This window comes from Capra hircus, chromosome 18, assembly GCF_001704415.2.
Source record: "Capra hircus breed San Clemente chromosome 18, ASM170441v1, whole genome shotgun sequence".
NCBI classification, from domain to species: Eukaryota; Metazoa; Chordata; class Mammalia; order Artiodactyla; family Bovidae; genus Capra; species Capra hircus.
This window is the reverse complement of record NC_030825.1, coordinates 59,192,658-59,204,870: the sequence shown is the minus strand read 5'-3', so window position 1 is coordinate 59,204,870 and position 12,213 is coordinate 59,192,658. Positions and strand designations below refer to the sequence as shown.

Sequence of the window (12,213 nt, the reverse complement as noted above, 5' to 3'; positions counted from 1 at the left end):
TCCTCAACCTCCCTCCCACCTCCCTCCCTGTACCATCCCTCTGGGTCATCCGAGTGCACCAGCCCCAAGCATCATGTATCATGCATCAAAGCTGGACTGGCGATTCATTTCATATATGATATTATACATGTTTCAATGCCATTCTCCCAAATCATCCCACCTTCTCCCTCTCCCACAGAGTCCAAAAGACTGTTCTATACATCTGTGTCTCTTTTGCTGTCTCGCATACAGGGTTATCATTACCATTTGCCATGAAGTGATGGGACTGGATGCCAAGATCTTTGTTTTTTGAATGTTTAGGTTTTTTGTTTGTTTGTTTGTTTTAGAGGAGGACAACACATTTAGTTTTATTTCAATCAAATCACAACACTTTCTTTTCCAACTGTTGCAAAGTGCATCTACAATTTTATATTACAGATCCACTTTTAAAAGGTTTTCTGTGACGTTACAGCAAGCCTTTGTTTCCCCCAAACAGAGGAATATTCCCAAATTCTTCCTCAAGTAAAAATAAAAACTCCATTCCAGTAAATGGCAATACATGAAATTACAGTAAACCAGACACTTGAAAGGATAGCCAAGAAGTCTTCCAACAGTTTATTAGAAAGAATGTAGACATTAAAAAAAATACTCACTGTTATGAACATAAATTGAGGTTTTCAGCCCAGGTACAAGCTGAATCCAAAAAAAAAAAAAAAAGGAATAAAAAAATCCAATAGTGTATTAACATTTTTTTTCCACTCATTTGCCATACTGACAGTGCAAATACAAATTTGGCCTAAATGTACAGACTCTCAAGCAACAATGTACAGCCTTTCTTCGTCCTCCATGCTAAGAGATGTAAAAGTTTAAGGGTCAAACAATACCAAATGTCCAGGCTTCAAAACCATCTAAGTTAGGGCATTCACTAGTTTTAGCTAAGATACATCTGGAACACTGACAAGTGATCACTTACATACAATAATGTGAAGTAAATTTTTTGAAAAATAAAACTTTAGTGGAACAATCCTGAAGGATATGCCAGAGGAATAACATGTTACCAGTTTAAAGTATCAACCAATTCTTTCAGCCACTTTTGAGTCCATGTTCTAAAATCTAAAATTCAGTTACTTTCCCTAAGCCAGAGAGTTTCCTATCATGTCAGTATCTAAGTTATGAGTAAAGGAGACTTAGGTGATATTTTTATTTATCACAACTGCGGTGTCAATTGCCTAGGGCCTCAACAGCATCATGGAAATCTGGGAAATGTTCATGCACAAGGCTATTGCCTTAGCTGACTTAAAACTGCCCCATACAATGGTACATATCAACCCTTAGTGATACCTTAAAAAAAAACAAACAGGTTGAAAAATGGGTTAAAGGTGCTCGCTTCGGCAGCACATATACTAAAATTGGAATGATACAGAGAAGATTAGCATGGCCCCTGCGCAAGGATGACACGCAAATTCGTGAAGCGTTCCATATTTATATAGATCCATGGAACAAAACAGAAAGCCCAGAGATAAACCCACACCCCTATGGACAACTTATCTTTGACAAAGGAGGCAAGAATATACAATGGATTAAAGACAATCTCTTTAACAAGTTGTGCTGGGAAAACTGGTCAACCACTTGTAAAAGAATGAAACTAGAACACTTTCTAACACCATACACACAAATACTCAAAATGGATTAAAGAGCTAAATGTAAGACCAGAAACTATAAAACTCTAGAGGAGAACATAGGCAAAACACTCTCCGACATAAATAACAGCAGGATCCTCTATGACCCATCTCCCAGAATACTGGAAATAAAAGCAAAAATAAACAAATGGGATCTAATTAAAATTAAAAGCTTCTGCACAACAAAGGAAACTATAAGCAAAGTGAAAGACAGCCTTCAGAATGGGAGAAAATAATAGCAAATGAAGCAACTGACAAACAACTAATCTCAAAAATATACAAGCAACTCCTGCAGCTCAATTCCAGAAAAATAAATGACCCAATCAAAAAATGGGCCAAAGAACTAAATAGACATTTCTCCAAAGAAGACATACGGATGGCTAACAAACACATGAAAAGATGCTCAATATCACTCATTATCTGCTGCTGCTGCTACTAAGTCACTTCAGTCGTGTCTGGCTCTGTGCGATCCCATCAATGGCAGCCAACCAGGTTCCCCCGTCCCTGGGATTCTCCAGGCAAGAATACTGGAGTGGGTTGCCATTTCCTTTGCCAATGCATGAAAGTGAAAAGTGAAAGTGAAGTCGCTTAGTCATGTCCGACTCTTAGCGACTCCATGGACTGCAGCCCACCAGGCTCCTCCATCCATGGAATTTTCCAGGCAAGAGTACTGGAGTGGGGTGCCATTGCCTTCTCCATCACTCATTATCAGAGAAATGCAAATCAAGACCACAGTGAGGTACCATTTCACACCAGTCACAATGGCTGCGATCCAAAAGTCTACAAGCAATAAATGCTGGAGAGGGTGTGGAGAAAAGGGAACCCTCTTACACTGTTTATGGGAATGCAAACTAGTACATCCACTATGGAGAACAGTATGGAGATTCCTTAAAAAACTGCAAATAGAACTGCATTATGACCCAGCAATCCCACTGCTGGGCATACACACCGAGGAAACCAGAATTGAAAGAGACACGTGTACCCCAATGTTCATCACAGTACTGTTTATAATAGCCAGGACATGGAAGCAGCCTAGATGTCCATCAGCAGACAAATGGATAAGAAAGCTGTGGTACATATACACAGTGGAGTATTATTCAGCCATTAAAAAGAATAGATTTGAGACAGTTCTAAAGAGGTGAATGAAACTGGAGCCGATTATACAGAGTGAAGTAAGCCAGAAAGAAAAACACCAATACAGTATACGAACACATATATATGGAATTTAGAAAAATGGTAACAATAACCTTGTATACAAGACAGCAAAAGAGACACAGATGTAAAGAACAGACTTTGGACTCTGTGGGAGAGGGAGAGGGTGGGATGATTTGGGAGAATGGCATTGAAACATGTATACTATCATGTAAGAAACGAATCACTAGTCTAGGTTCGATGCAGGATACAGGATGCTTGGGGCTGGTGCACTGGGATGACCCAGAGAGATGATATGCAGAGGGTGGTGGGAGGGGGGCTCAGGGTTGGGAACTCATGTACACCTGTGGTGGATTCATGTCAATGTATGGCAAAACCAATACAGTATTGTAAAGTAAAAAAAAAAAAAAAAACCTAAAACAAACAATTTCAAAAAAAAAAAAGAAAAATGGGTTCAGTTCAGTTCAGTCACTCAGTCATGTCCGACTCTTTGTGACCCCATGAATCGCAGCATGCCAGCCCTCCCTGTCCATCACCATCTCCCGGAGCTCACTCAGACTCACGTCCATCGAGTCCGTGATGCCATCAGCCATCTCATCCTCGGTCGTCCCCTTCTCCTCCTGCCCCCAATCCCTCCCAGCATCAGAGTCTTTTCCAATGAGTCAGCTCTTAACATCAGGTGGCCAAAGTACTAGAGTTTCAGCTTTAGCATCATTCCTTCCTAAGAAATCCCAGGGTTGATCTCCTTCAGAATGGACTGGTTGGATCTCCTTGCAGTCCAAGGGACTCTCAAGAGTCTTCTCCAACACCACTGTTTAAAAGCATCAATTCTTAGGCGCTCAGCCTTCTTCACAGTCCAGCTCTCATATCCATACACGACCACGGGAAAAACCATAGCCTGACTAGACGGACCTTAGTTGGCCAAGTTATGTCTCTGCTTTTGAATATACTGTCTAGGTTGGTCATAACTTTTCTTCCAAGGAGTAAGTGTCTTTTAATTTCATGGCTGCAGTCACTATCTGCAGTGATTTGGGAGCCCCCCAAAATAAAGTCTGACACTGTTTCTACTGTTTCCCCATCTATTTCCCATGAAGTGATGGGATCGGATGCCATGATCTTCCTTTTCTGAATGTTGAGCTTTAATCCAACTTTTTCACTCTCCTCTTTCACTTTCATCACGAGGCTTTTTAGCTCCTCTTCACTTTCTGCCATAAGGGTGGTGTCATCTGCATATCTGAGGTTATTGATATTTCTCCCGGCAATCTTGATTCCAGCTTGTGTTTCTTCCAGTCCAGCATTTCTCATGATGTACTCTGCATATAAGTTAAATAAAAATGGGTTAAAGGAGGCAAATATAGCATCTGCCTTTAGAGCTATCAACTCAGGAATTCTCTCAATTATGAAATCTTGCAGAGAAGTTATTTTTCTTTCTCAAAATCCAGCAATGACAATATCCCTTACTCCAGATCTGGCATTTTTTCATCATCACTGTCTTGTGAGTCACCATGTGCTCCATCTACTTCTGGTAAATCTACATCCTCATCACCACCCATGTTGTTCATCATCTCAGAGAAACGATCAAAATTAGACATGTCTTCATCGAAATCATCTTCCCAGTCTTTCTAATTATTAAAGTCCACACTAAGCCAATTAAGCTTTGCCCTTTCTTTCGTTAACCTTGCCCATAACTGGGCAGATTCTCCTTTTCATAAACAAGATAAAATCGATCTGTCCATTCTTTTATGCTTGGAATCATTTGGATCAATACAGTGAAAAAGATCAATTTCATTTAAGTGTTTAAGATTATCACTTCCTTCAGGACAACTGAATTTAAGTTTTGATTTTTCAAAATTTACATTCACATCTTTACTGTCTTCAACACAAAATTCAATGAAGACATAGTCCCTCGATCGTACCACTTTGCAGAAGTAGGTTGCATCGTGAAACGGGGCAGGGGGATGGGCGAACAGGTGGGCGGGCCTCTCCGGCGGCAGCTCCTGGGCAGACGACTCCTCTCCGGTGGCGACCCCGGCGTCTTCTCCCCAGTCACGGCCTCTTTTCGCTTTCCTCAAGCGACTGCGGCGGTGGTGGGCTCAACCTGGCTCCCCAGAATGCACCGCGCGGGGAGAGCGACTCCTCCAGTAGGAGAGAAGAGCAAAGTGTAGTAAAAGGGGCTCGAGGACAGAGAATGAACGTGCGTGCGAGCGAGGGGTGGTGAGGCCGGACGGCTGGTGCGCAGCAAAAAATGCCCGGGCCTAGCTGCCGCACGTGCGCACTCTTTGTTTTTTTCTGTTTTTTGAATGTTTGGTTTTAAGCCAGCTTTCATTCTCCTATTTCACTTTCATCAAGAGGCTCTTCAGTTCCTCTTTGCTTTCTGCCATAAGGGTGGTGTCATCTGCATATCTGAGGTATTTCTCCTGGCAATCTTGATTCCAGGTTGTGCTTCATCCAGCCCAGCATTTCAATGATGTACTCTGCATGTAAGTTAAATAAACAGGGTGACAGCACACAGCCATCTTTCCCAATTTGGAACCAGTCCATTTTTTCATGCCTGTTCTATGTTGCTTCTTGACCTGCATACAGATTACTTCAGAGGCAGGTAAGGTGTTCTGGTATTCCCATCTCTTGAGGAATTTCCCACAGTTTGTTGTGCTCCACAAAGTCAGTGGCTTATGCTCCTGAGTCCTGAGTTTCAGTGTCTCTACTGTGGATGAAGCTCTGGTATTAAAGGATTTGGAATTAGTCAGAGACAGACTGTGTCATACCTTTTTGCAAAGGAATTTCTACTCATTTCTTTACTGGGGGTAAATCACTGAAATATATGCCTGACCGGTTTGGAGGAGCTTGCCATTTTGGTGGCAGAAATGGATAATCCTGCTCACATTTTTATTGTCTGAACTGGGAAGGAAAATTATCCACTGGAATGGGAGATCCCAGTCCTGCATTCTCTCCTTAATGTTTTTCCTGATTTCAATATTCTAGGCTCATCGCTTCTTTCAGAGATGAAGCTTTGGGCTTTGGGCTCTAGGGATCCAAGGACACCTGGCTGTCCCTTCTGCCCTCCACATGGCTTTAAGAACCCCTGGGAAGCTACCATATTTCTCCCAAGGACAGCTGGGGATGGGAAAATGAGTCAGTCATTAAAAGCCAAGTTTTCTGATACAAGGATGCTGTGATGGCAACTCTGAAGCTGGCTCTGGAGCTCTACCTTCAGTTTTACACTCTGCTCACCAGCAAAATGTGTTTTAAGGAATGGCATCAGCATGCAGGGTAGAGGAAAGTATGGCATGCTTACTGGAGCCCTCAGTTGACTTTTCCTCAGGACACTTCTCCTAATATTGGTCGAGGACCAGAGAACTTCTCAGGCTTAACTTTCCTCCTGAATCTATGAAATTTCTGTAACCAGCTATTCCTCACTAGAGCTGCTAATTTTCCTGTATACCAAAGAAACAGCCCTCTGTGGACATCCCTGGTGGTCCAGTGATTAATATTCTTCACTCCAAATGCAGGGTTCTAGGTTTGATCCCCTGGTTGGGGAACTCATCCCCACAAGGTGCAGCTAAGTGTTGGCCTGCAGCAACTAGTGAACCCGCATGCTGCAACTACGACCTGGCATAGCTAAATAAATAAATGAAAATATTTAAAAAGTGCCCTCTGTCCCAAATATGATACTATACCCATCTTATGAGATTTTTTTTTAAACACAAACATATCAGCAAAAATCTGGAATAAGTTCTCACAACTCCATACTAAGTATAGTAAGTCAGACACAGAAAGACAAATATATGATATCACTCACATGTGGAATCTAATGAATTATTATTTTTTAGAATCTAATTTAAGAATGGTACAAATGAACTTATTTACAAAACAGAAAGAGACTCACAGACTTAGATAACAAAATGGTTGTCTAAGTAGAGGGGAAGATTGAGGGAAAGGGATAGTTAGAGAATTTGGGATGGACATGTACACACTGCTATATTAAAAATGGATAACCAACAAGAACCTACTATTTAGCACTGGGAAATCTGCTCAATGTTATGTGACAACATGGATGGGAGGGGAGTTTGAGGGAGAATGGATACACTTATATGTATGGTTGAGTCCCTTTGCTATCTCCTTAAAACTATCACAACATTGTTAATCGATGATAGTTCAATATAGAATTAATTTTTTTAAAAAGGACTATGACACTCAGGTTACTAGGCATCAGAAAGAGGCAGAGCTCTTTATTCCTCTCCACTCTGCCCATGTAGGTTCTGTATTCACCAACGATGAAATTCCCACACTCATTACTTTGAAAGACATGTTACTTCCTTGTATACTGTCCAGTGACCTTACGCTCATGAGTGAATGAACACCTGATAGTTGTGGAAAAATAACACCATGGACCTAGAGATTGTCATACTAAGTGAAGTAAGTCAGACAGAGAAAGACAAATATATGATATCACTCATATGTGGAATCTAATTTATTATTATTATTGAAATCTAATTAAAGAATGATACAAATGAACTTATTTAGAAAACAGGAAGAGACTCAGATTTCAAAAACAAACTTATGGTTACCAAAGGGGAAACGTGGGAGGGAGAGATAAATTGGGAGTTTGGGATTAACAGATACACAGTACTATATATAAAATATATAACCAACAATGACCTACTGTATAGCATAGGGAATTTTACTCAATATCCTGTAATAAATTAATGGGAAAATAATCTAAAAATGAAAGAATACATGTATAACTGAATCACTTTGCTCTACACCTGAAACTATCAAATGTTGTAGATCAACTATACCCCAATACATATTTAAAGACATATAATTTACATTTTTCTGATAAGATTAGTGGATAGTGTATTGAGTTCCTCATCAATGAATGCAGAGACTGGATACAGCGAAGTCACAGCTCATGAGCAGAAACGGGCCGATAAAGGGAAAACACACAGAAATCAGGCTGTCTGTATTCCAACCACCAACTGGGATTATGAAAAAGAGCAAGAGTAATGTTAAAGATGCAGGACAGAGTGTGGAAACACATGAAGGTGTTCACCAAGAGCAGGATGCTTTGGGTGGCTCTCGACTCAGTGGAGGGTCTGGGAGACACACTAGCCTTGTGAATATACTGGACTCTCTGACTGTATCTGTACAGGGTGAGAATCATAGAGCCACTGGCCCAGAAGATGAGCACAGAAAGTGAAACTTCAGGGAACACTATCAAAGCTGCATATATTGAGCCTGAGATGTTCTCAAGATCTGTGGCAGCACAGTACCCTGAATCTCTTGTATTTGTCATGTTTGTGCTGTGCCTTTTGTCAGAAACATATAATGCATACAGAGGAAAAATGAGATGTACAAACATGCACTGAATCCAGCAGAAGGAAATGGGAGGCAATGTATTTTGGGGCTTTGACTTTAAGATTCTTCCAACAGGAGTTCATGGGGCTGATCTGAAACACACTCAAGGGGCAGGTGGTGCCAATGGACATACTCCTGCCCACTCTCTCAACATACAAAATAAGTTTGCAGGCAAAATCACTGAAAATGTGTTTCCACCCCAAAGCTGTATTTGTCTGAGGGGCTCCTTTAGAGAGAATGATCAAGGAGTTGACTATAGTCCGGTGTTTCAGAATCATAACTGTGGCTCTCATCCTACATTGAGTGTGGTAAAGAAATAGGTAATGATAAAGAAGGAAGAAATTGCCCAGTATTCCAATCATAATCTGTGATATGAATATTATTCCTAGGACAAAATCTCTGGGAGTTATTTTTTTCATTCAATATTTTTAAATGAAAGTGTTCTCCTTCTTTTAAAGGGTTTGTATCTTTATTATTTATTTATTAGGCTGCACCAGATCTTTGATCATTGTGGCATGTGGGATCTAGTTCCCTGATTAGGGATTGAACCCAGGCCCCCTGCATTGGGAGCGCTGAATCTTAGCTACTGGAGCACCACAGATGTCCCCAGAATATTTTCCTTTAAATAGTGACAGTCATTCTTCTGAGTAAAATGTCTCATTGATGTTTTTTGACAGCAAGTGTAATGTTACTTTTGTGCTCCTATAGATTTGCCAAGGTTTCATGAGACAGGAAGAGATGGAGAGATAGCTGGTGTATTTCAAGGAAAAGTCAGGATTAAGGATGAAGCAGAGTTAACCTGGAGGAAGCAATGACAAGTGAGAGTAATTGGAAAGAGAGCTTATTACAACATTTCAAGAATTAGCTGAAATTTGCTAACCAGACTGGAGAAAAGTAACACTTCAATCACTGTCCATATCATCAGACAAATCTATTCTGAATAGATTCCATTTCTAATTTTAAAAGTTATGCAATTTTTAGAAAAACAATTTCAAAATTTTAAATTAAAAATATATCTGAAACACCACAAAACATATAAACCATATGGCAAAATGACTTTAGCTTCTATTAAGACTGGCTCACATCAACACACACACACACACACACACACACACACACACACACACACACAAGATTTGTCACCAGCACAAAGAACTCCTAAAGATCATATAGTAGAATACAACATGACCAAACTGTTTCAACAGAAACCTCAATAGCTATTCAATGGATAATACATATGTAAAAAATATTTAATGTCCTTAGGAATCAGGAAAAGGAAAATATAACCACTACCTACACATCAAACACCATCCAGAAGACTAGAATGGAAATGACAGGAATATAACATTTTGGCAAAGATGTGGGTCGACCAAGAATCTCAATCAGATATTAAAATCGGAACAAAGATTTTGGAGACTGGATGTAATTTATGTTTCAACAATTCTTCTCCTATGTGTATCATCAAGACTAGTAGAATTTATATGCTAGCACTTACCTATTATTCATGTGTGTGTGCATGCTCAGTCACTTCAGTTGTGTCTGACTATTTGAGACCCTATGGACTGTAGCCTACCAGGGATTCTCCAGGCAAGAATATTGGAGTGGGTTGCCATGCCCTCTTCCAGGGGATCTTCCCAGTGCAGGAATCAAACCTGTTTCTTCTGAATTGCTGGCAGATATTTACCCACTGAGCCACCTGGGAAACCCACACATTACTCATAATAGCCCTAAAATCAAAACTACCCAGTTGTCCATGAACAGTAGAATAAATCAGTAGAATTAATCCTTTGATAATCACACAGCGATGCTAATGTATACTAATAATTAAATGCAATAATACGGAGTAGTCATGTGTGGATATGAAAGTTGGACCAGAAAGAAAGCTGAGTGCTGTAGAATAGATGCTTTCAAATTTTGGTGCTAGAGAAGTCTCTTGAGAGTCCCTTGGACTGAAAGGAGATCATATCAGTCAATCCTATAGGAAATCAACCCTGACTATTCATTGGAAAGACTGATGCTGAAGCTCCAATACTTTGGCTACCTGATGTGAAGAGATGAATCACTGGAAAAGACCCTGGTGCTGGGGAAAACTGAGGGCAGGAGGAGAAGGGGGAACAGGATGAGATGGTTAGGTAGCATCACCAACTCAATGAACATGAGCTTGAGCAAACTCCAGGAGATAGGGAAGTGCAGGGAAGCCTACAGTGCTACAGTTCATGGGATTGTAAACAGTTGGACACAAGTTAATGACTAGAACAATAACATACAAATAGATTCCCCAAAATCATATGCAACTGGGAGAAAAGACCGATATGAAGGTTTTCAGGCCCTATGATTCCATTTAAGTATGAAGCAGGTAAAAGTGATCTAATCTCTTAAATGTTAGAATAGTTGTAAAGCTCTTACCAAAAATCCTGACATACAAATAGATTCAAGAAAACTATAGTCTTGGGAATAGAGACTTGGAGTATAGAGGGTTTCTAGGTGACCCACAACATTCGGTTTCATTCATATACATATATATATATGTATATATATATATGTATATATATATACACACATATATATACATATATAATTTTCTTTATTGACTTTTGGCTGTGTTGGGTCTTCACTGTTGCATGGGTATTTCTCTAGTTGCAGAGAGCAGGGTCTACTCTCTAGTTGCAGTGCTCAGGTTTCTCATTGCAGTGGCTTCTCTTGTTGTGGAGCTCAAGCTCTAGGGTGTTCAGGCTTCATTCACTGCAGCATGTGAGCTCAGTATTGGCAGCCTGACTCCTTACCACTGAGCCACCAGGGAAGCTCAACAGTCTGTTTTTTTTTTTTTTAATCCACTCATTGCCTACAGAGATGTGGTCATTCCCGAGACTCCACTAGGCTGTGTACTTATAACCTGTGCATATGTTTTTAACTTAAAATAAAATCTATTACAATAAATAGATTTTAAAGAAACTAAGGAAAAGCTATTTCTTTGAATGTTGGATCTTCTGATTGTGTCTGTAGAGGATAAGCCTGAGAGAGCCACAGGTCCTGATCATGAGCCCAACAACGAACATCAGACAATAACAACATGGCTGCATATAATGAGTCACTGATTTTATAATTCAGAAGAGTGGTATCCCAGATCTTTGCTCTTTGTGTTCATCTATTGCTTCATTCAGCAAGTCTATGCACTGGGAATTTATATACACCATCTTATACCTGGTAGGCTACAGTCCATAGTGTCGCTAAGAGTTGGAGATGACTGAGCAACTTCGCTTTCACTTTTCACTTTCATGCATTGGAGAAGGAAGTGGCAACCCACTCCAGTGTTCTTGCCTGGAGAATCCCAGGCATGGGGGAGCCTGGTGGGCTGCCGTCTATGGGGTTGCACAGAGTCGGACACGACTGAAGCAACTCAGCAGCAGCAGCAGCAGCTTATACAAGGTCCAGCAGAGGAATAAGAAACCTCCACTCCTTTGGAGCTTTTCCATTCTGCCCAACTCTAGTTCCTGGGGAGGATCGTGATGGCTGGAGACACATAAGAGGCAGGAGGTATCCATGGACATACCCTGCCAGGTCTGTGAGGATAGAAAATTGGATATGTCACTGAAGACATGCTTTAACTAACAACTACCAGTGTCATGGGGATGCTTTAAAGAGAATGGCCAAGAAGCGACTGTATATGCGTGCTTGAGGATCAAATGTGTGGATCTCAACCTTTAGGAAGAGAGAACGGTAAAGGAAGAAAATGCTAGGATTCCTCCTGTAGTCTGAAATGAGCAGACCCTTCTTTACAAATCCCCTGAGGCCATTCTGCCAGTTGTTGGTGACTGGTATTTTGTCTTCAGAATGAGAGGATCCTGTTTTGGAACATGTGCTGTGGGCTACAAGTCTTCAGATCAATGGAAATCCCATACTTGCCTTGACAAATATTTACTTGAGAGGTTCATGGTCTCAAGTAAATATTAAGAGGCTTCACAGAGTTGAATATGTAACCTTTAAATAGCGCTTATGATGGATGCATCACTATCGTACTACATCACATGAAGTGTTTTCTTTGATT

General features: G+C 40.5%; 1 pseudogene; it reads right to left on the bottom strand.

Annotated features, from left to right (window-relative positions):
• Positions 4,161-4,786, bottom strand: LOC102177918 (annotated as a pseudogene).